The 8302-nt window shown below is 39.0% G+C and overlaps 1 non-coding gene across 1 annotated transcript; it reads right to left on the bottom strand.

Moving 5' to 3' along the window:
• Positions 1-3857: 3857 nt before the first annotated feature.
• Positions 3858-3963, bottom strand: LOC128295679 (small nucleolar RNA R71). Its single transcript, XR_008286239.1, has one exon. It is a non-coding gene; the product is annotated as a small nucleolar RNA R71 (small nucleolar RNA).
• Positions 3964-8302: the final 4339 nt, after the last annotated feature.

Below are 8302 nucleotides of genomic sequence, written 5' to 3'. Positions count from 1 at the left end.
CTTCGATACCACATTTCTGTAGAACTTGCCCGTAATGTCGATTTTAATGCTCATAGCACCAATCAGATACTCATGGAATAATCAAAGCATAATTCATAATAAAATTTAGGCACTAAACACATAATAAAACATCATATTAAATATGAATGTACTTACCATACATGCAATATTAAAGCATTTAAAGTATTGTACACGTTGCATTATTTGCAAAAGAACTTACCTCGGTACAAAATGATAGAAACTAGCCTAATCCTCGTAAACCTTATTTTTCCCCCGATCAAGACCCGAATCACGTTTTTCTTGATTTATAATTCCAAATTTAACTTGTTCAATACAAACATTGCTCATATCGGCCCATAACACATACTTTGGTAAAATTACCTTTCTACCCCTAACTTTTTACTTATTTACACTTTAGTCCCTAGGCTCATAAAATGAAATGCATGCATTTTCATATTCTAACTCATATCATCCCATATTTCACATTAAACCACATTTCTACTACCCATTTCTTCATCTTTTACAAATAAGTCCTTTTTAGATGTTTTCACTAAAAATCACTTAGTAAAAGATGTTTATCTCACATCAAACATTCATATTCCTCCAATAAACATCAAAATATATCCATGTTACACATGGGTAAGTTTTTGAATAAGAACCCTAGGTCAAAATAATGGTTGAAATAGCTAGATCGGTTGATGACAACTTAAAAAATGTAAAGAACATTAAAAATAGGACTTGGAAGCATTTACAATCAAGCTTGAAATGTTGAAAACCCTAGATATGGAGCCCTTGCAAATTTTGGCTAAGGTGGGAGAAGATGGACAATATTTTTTCTTGATTTTTCCCTTTTTATTCTTTTATTAACCAAATGACCAAAATGCCCTTAAGGCCTTTCTTTCAAATTTTTCCTATTCATGCCCATTTTTGTCCAAAATTTTAGAACTTGGTCAAATTGCTATTTAAGGACCTCTAATTAATAATCTAATACAATTTCATGCTTGAAGCTTCTAGAACACAGGTTTTACAACTTATTCAATTTAGTCCCTAAAGTTAAATTAGACACTTTAGGTATAGAATTTCTTCATGAAAATTTTACACAAACATGCAATCATATCATGAATCATCAAAAAAATCATAAAATAATTATTTCTATTTCAAATTTTTTATCTCGAAACCACTGTTCTGACTAGACCCTAATTTGGGATGTTACACAGTGTTTTGACATAAGTGTAATTGTGTCGCGACACTAAGCTGGAATTCTTGATTTTCGACCCTGCTGCAACACAAGGGTTCCATGTTGCAACATTGGCTCTATTTATGGCCCTATTTCTTATTTTTCAAAGTTTTTAGCACATACACATCTTGTCTCCTAATTACCCTAATACAATTAAATCGTAATCTCCTTATCTAATTATGATTTTTCATACTCCTACTTAATTAATAGTGTTTAAGTTTATCAAAAATATTTACAAATACAATAATATACAACATGGTAATTATCTCGTCAGCAATATTTTCGCGTATGGTTGTTGGATTCATCCATAGATTTAGTTATGCATTGTCTGGATGTCTATTTTGGCATTTGTCAATCTTCATTTTTCCAGACTCCATCGTGTCATTCGATCATTTTTCATTTGTCTCGCTCTTTAAGGTTGCTTGTTCTACATGCACTTATCACAGAATATACCTTTTTTTGATCAAGTTCATTAAGGGCATTTATAGATATGTGGTAACAGTTATCCCCTAAATGGTCTTCACATCCCTTATTTTGTGAATTATGACAAACCGTAATTTATACATATTTTTATCCTATGCTTAGCGCATTTACGGATGGTTTCTCCTAGGATTTGGTGATTTCGATGCTCCTAATCCTTTAATTTTATGTTCTATACTTAGGTGAGCATAGGAGAGTAAAAAGGGTGAGAAATGGGCCGAAAACGGAGAAAATAGCCCTACATGAGAAATCAACATAGCCTGGACTTCCTCACACAGGCGTGTCACACTGTCGTGTCCCTTTGGCAGGATCGAAGCACGACTTACACGAGTAGACTACAGGCCCGTGCCTATCCAACAGCCTTGACCACGAGATGGAGTAATCGCACATGGGCGTGTCCTTCCCGAGCCTAAGAATAACCCTATTCAAAAAAGGCCAATTTGGAGGGCTTTTAGGCATTCTAAAGCCTATTTAAACACCTGATGAGGCACTTAAAAAAGGGACGCAAAGTAGGAAGTAAGAAATTACTCAAGGAAAGCCGATTGATCCATCTCAAAAGCAGGATTCATTATCAAGACTAAAGATCTCCCTTCAAGTTCCTTCAGGAGTTTTGGGTTTTCTTATGTTTTGTTATCTTTATGATTTTGAGATGTTTTCTTCTATAATCATGAACTAAAACCCCTAAATACCTAAGGGGAATGAAACCTAAGACAGATCTTATTATTATTATCTGAATTGTATGATAAATATTTGACTTGTTCTTAATTATGTATTCTTAATTCTTGTTTTAATACTCCAGGATATTGATTCTAGTTAACGTTCTTATTCAGAGGAGGAATAGACCTTGTCTAAGAGTAAATTTGTCATAATTAAGCGGAGTTGATTGCACGCCTAGAGATAGGGTGATAAGATTTTGTTGGATTAGGGTGAAACCTAATAAGGGGATCCATAGATTGAGTTAATGCAACACTAGGTGTTAATTAGAAAGAGATTTCAATTAATCAACCTAGGGTTAGATGTTATTAGTCTCGAGAGAGATAATAATATATCTTAGGGATTTCTACGGATCAAGTCAAATGAATAAATCGTCTGATTTAGAGTTAAATAACAAGTGAAGTCTAGGTGGATTTTTCCTTGGGTATTGTATTAATCAGTCGAATTTTCCCAAAAGCTTTTCCCCAAATTCTCTCTGTGCACTCTTAGTTTAGTTAATTAATTTAGATAAACAAATCCCTTAATTTTAGGTTAGATAATAAAAAGAAAGTAATTACTAGTACTCTTGGTTCCTTTGGGTTATACAAACCGGTCTTGCTAAAGCTATACTACTGTTCGATAGGTACACTTGCCTTCATCGTGATAATAGTTAGTTTCAAGAATGATTAATTATAAATATTTAAAACCTGTCGTGAATATCACGTATCAAGTTTTTGGTGCCATTGTCGGGGAACTAGGATATTAGGAACACTCGATTTTTATTACTTTAGCCATTTTACTTTTATTGCAATTTAAATTTTTATTTTCTTTTCCAATTCTTCATTTATTCTCTTCTGACAGGTTTTTCTAGTTTATGACCAGAAGAAATCCGTTAGGACCATTACTATTTGATAGTGAGATCGATCACACAGTTCACAGAAACTGAAGAGACATAAGGCGAAGTTTAAGATACACAGAGGAAGAGCAAGAGGACGATATTTCAACCACAACCGAAGAGATGGCTGAAAACTAAGAAAATCCGCTACCTCCTGCGATTGCTGCTAATCAGAATCCTGCTCCACGTACTATGTATGATTATGCTAAACCTTCTTTAACAGGAACTGAATCGAGCATAGTTAGGCCTGCTGTTGCTGCAAATAATTTTGAACTGAAACCTAACACCATTCAAATGATCGAACAATTTGTTCAGTTTGATGGTTTGCAGGACGAGGATCCCAACGCTCACTTGGAAAATTTCTTAGAATTTTGCAACATATTTAAAATCAATAACATTTTTGATGACGCCATTCGCCTTCGGTGGTTTCCCTTTTCGTTGAGGAATAAGGCAAATAATGGTTGTACTCGTTACCACGAGGGTCAATCACTACTTGGGAACAAATGACCGAAAAGATTTTATTAAAATATTTTCCACCGGCTAAAACAGCTAAATTACATAATGATGTCTCTTCTTTTGTGCAGATGGATTTAGAAACACTCTACGATACATGGGAGAGATACAACGACCTTTTGAGAAGGTGCCCTCACCATGGGTTACCACTTTGGCTACAGGTTCAAACGTTTCATAATGGCCTGAATCCTTCGACTCGACAGATGATCGACACAGCCGCTGGCGAAACCATCAATAATAAAACACCTGAAGATGCTTATGAATTTATAAAAGAGATGTCACTGAATAATTATCAGTGGCAAGTCATGAGGACAAAGCCAACGAAAATAGCTGGTATTTTTAACGTCAATTCGGTCACTATGCTCTCTAATCAGGTAGAACTCTTGAATAAGAAAATTGATGGTTTTCTTAGTTCTTCACAGGTTTACCCAGTAAGGCAGTGTGAAGCAAGTGGAGGTGGATCAAGCAATTCAAAATACCCACCCTATGGCCACAACATGGAGAACGAGCAGTTAAATTACATGGGTAATAATCCTCGATCTCAGAATAATCCTTATAGTAATACCTACAATACAGGTTGGAGGAACCACCCAAACTTCTCATGGAGAGGCCAACGGAATCAAAGACCACCACATCCAGGCTTCCAACAACCACCCTACCAATAAGAGAAAAAGTCGAACCTTGAGGAGATGCTAAGAAAATTCATCTTGGTTACAGAAACTTGTTCCAGAATATCGAGACAGCCTTTAAGAATCAACAAGCGTCAATCCAAGGGCTCAAAACTCAGATAGGCCAACTCACCAAACTTATTTCTGAATGACCACAAGGTAGTTTGCCGAGTAACACGGAATCTAACCCAAGGGAACAACTCAATGCGATTACCACTCATGACAAGGAAGGGTTAGTTGAGTCTGCATCAGAACCAAGGCAAGGCATGTGGTAAGTCAAGATAAAGGTGAGGTAGTCCATAGTGAGCAGAAAACGGTAAGTAAAGAGTATAATCCATAGGTGCCATACCCCAATGGGACAAGGAAAGACCGTACAGATGAACAATTTGATAAATTCCTTAAACTATTAAAGAAATTACATATTAACTTACCGTTTATCGAAGCTCTCTCGCAGATGCAAAATGCAGACAAATTTTTAAGGGAGCTTCTAACAAACAAATGAAAGTTGGATGAGGCGTCGCATATGGAGTTGAATGCAGTTTGCTCAGCCATATTACAGAATAAGCTACCTAACAAATTGAAAGATCTAGGGAGTTTTACGATTCCTTGTTTAATTGGTAGTTTAGATGTTCTTAATGCATGGGCTGACTTAGGGGCAAGCAGTAATGTTAGGCCTTATAAAATGTTTAAACAACTAGGTCTTTGGAAACCCAAACAAACTAGGATGAGCATTCAATTAGATGATAAAACCATTAGATTTCCTAAGGGTATCATTGAAGATGTTCTTGTTAAGATCGATAAATTTATATACCCAGTAGACTTTGTTGTTTTAGACAGGGAAGAGGATAGTAACGCACCTTTGATTTTAGGACGACCCTTTTTAGCGACTGCTAGAACCATTATTGATGTTGGTACAGGTGAACTCAAACTTCGTGTGGGAGGCGAAACAATCACCCTTCAAGCTCATAATTCGAGTAACACATCAAAAATTGAAGGTGGTTGTATAAATCATTTTACTAGTACTGATCATGTGGTGAAACCCTCTGTGTAGGAAATAGTTTCGAAGAACGCATATGAGCCGTGCTCAGACAACAACAAAGAACCTATCTATTAAGAACGAAGGCTACAAATCAAGAAGCTAGATGAATGGCGGACACAGAAATCGAGAACATTCAATAAACCAAAATTGAATCAGGACAAGCTAACTGATGTACCAAATCAACTAAAGGTTGGAGACAAAGTACTACTAGATGCAGCAGACCCTCGCATTGCCACTTCTGAACCTAACGGAGTAATCCCTCTTACGGTACTCAATATTTTCCCATATGGTACAGTCGAGATAATTCATCCTAAATTCGGCACTTTTAAGGTAAACAGTACTCGTCTTAAACCTTACTTTGATAAAATTGATAGTAGGGATGAGGAGTGTAAACTTCTCGCACCACCATAACCATGCACCAGAAAGGTAAGTCGAGCTTAAACTATAAAAGCGCTTCTCGGGAGGCAACCCGAGCACTAATAGTAATGATTTATTTGAATTCTAGTTTTTCACATCTAACCTACTAACTGAGTCTTAAAACACAAGGTTTTCCCACCCACACGGCCAGGCACACGGGCGTGCCTTAGGCTGTACTCACACTACAGGGGAGACACGGCCATGCGATACAGCTGTGTGAAAATAGGGAAAAAGTTTTCCCCAACACGGGATGCGATAAGTTGCCACGGCCATGCGACATGGCCATGGGTGAAACTGCCAAAACAACATGGGTGTGAGACACGCCCGTGCCTTGAAACCGTGGTTGACACTGAGAATTTAACACGGGCATGTGACACGCCCGTGTCATTCACCTGTGGTCGACACTGTCAAAAAGAACATAGGCGTGGGCTATCATACACGGGCGTGGGAGAAGCGAACAAAGCAAGACATGGCCGTGCGACACGGCCATGTGTACCCACACGTCTAAGGAATAAGGGCGTGGGCCGAATGTCAGATGCACCCAAATTTAAAAATCGCGAAACACACGGGTAAAAATTAGGGCACACGGGCATGTCCCAAGGCCATGTGCCCCAAAATCTATAAAAACCCCTCACTATTCATCATCTCCCTCCCCAAAAATCCTTAACCCTAGCCGCTGCAACTCCACATGCCCTACCTGCCATACCCGTGCGCCACCTACAACACTGTTTCCGATGACTCAAGCTTCTCCCTTTTGCGTTTGTTTACTCTTTTCTCTCTATTTTCTTTAAATATTTTGCCTATTTCATGATTTCTCTAATCTATTTGACTATCTTAAGTGAATATTAATAGTAGAATAATAGAAATACTCATGCTTGTCATTAAAGAATATTACCATTTTTCATACTATATTCATCCATTTTTTCTTGTTTCCATGGATTTTGTGTTTACCCATATACATTCATGCATTAGATTTTCCCGTTGTATTATTCTCATAGTCCTATTTTAATGACTTGATATAATTGCTTTAGTTGTTTTAGTTTTGTTCTCTTCATTTAGTACGCGAGTCTCATGAAATATTCCTAATTAATTTTGTTTTTCCATGCTATTTTTGGGACGTATTGGTTGAACTTTGACCTTTCGATGTAGGTATAATATCATCCTCACGTGATAAGAAGACTGCTGTTCCCGCCTCAAAGAAAAAAAAAGGAACAGCATCATCCTCGGGTCCTACCGCGGAGATTAAGCACGGGTTCCTCCAAGTTCCCTTGGGACCCCAAGAGGAATTATATCAGATATTACAAGCCCGACCCCTAAGTGTGGGCCGCTGCATTGACTGGGCCACACTTGAACAAATTCATTTAGCTGACGGGGTCCGAGCCCTCCTGACAACTAACCCGTGGGGGCTCTTCTTTGAGATCGTCGAGTCGACATATCTCGAGTTCATATTGGAACTTTGCTCGACATTTCATCTTCAGACCGTCATAACCAACTTCGACGATCCTGAAACGTCTAGTTCCGCCTTGGTGGTCTAGTACGCTAGTTGAGCATACCCAAGTTTGGGATTGCACTAGGGCTATACACGGAGGAGTTCATAGAAGACAATGAACTCAACACCCTCTACCGTCACATCCATTACTCCCTCTCAAAATGCTGGAAGGACCTCGTCCCTACCTCAGCCACCTATGATCATAGCCGTTCTAAGGCATCGGCCCTCGCCCCATCCCTGCAATACCTACACGCCATCTTGGCCCACACTCAGACAGGACAACGAGAGAGCACCAGCCTCATCACCACCCACGATGCCTATTTTTATGGAGCATGGCGAACGGGTACATCCTCGACCTTGCCTACTTCATCGCCCTCGCCATCCGCCATCAAATGAAGCGACATAGGAGAGGGGTCATCTCTATCGGGCCCTATGTGACTCGATAGGCTCGGTACTTTGGGCTCCTCAACACAGCAGCACAATCATCCTCTCTCACTCTCATCAGCCAAATGTCCCCACAGGGCATCTCGAGCATGCTAAGTATGAGGATGATCAAGAAACGACGTGGCACATACCCTCGTTAGTACTGCCTCGTCTAGTCCACCGAGGAGGAGGACCTAGAGGACATTACTGATGATGTCCCTCCAAGTCATGAGGACCCACCATCTCAGCCACCACCCATCTATCGTCCAGTTCATGTGGCGGCTTCATAGGCTGACATCTCTGAGCGCCTTACACGATTTGAGCAGCAATATTTTCAGCGCTTTGATCACATTGATGTGACTCTACATCAGGTTTGTCAGCACTTCAACATCTCATCGCCACCACCACCTCCCGAACCATCCGGTGATGATGATGTTTAAAAACTTTT

The sequence above is a fragment of the Gossypium arboreum genome, chromosome 7, assembly GCF_025698485.1.
Source record: "Gossypium arboreum isolate Shixiya-1 chromosome 7, ASM2569848v2, whole genome shotgun sequence".
Classification (NCBI taxonomy): Eukaryota; Viridiplantae; Streptophyta; class Magnoliopsida; order Malvales; family Malvaceae; genus Gossypium; species Gossypium arboreum.
Note: the sequence above shows the minus strand (reverse complement) of the source record. Positions and strands in the feature narration are given on the sequence as shown.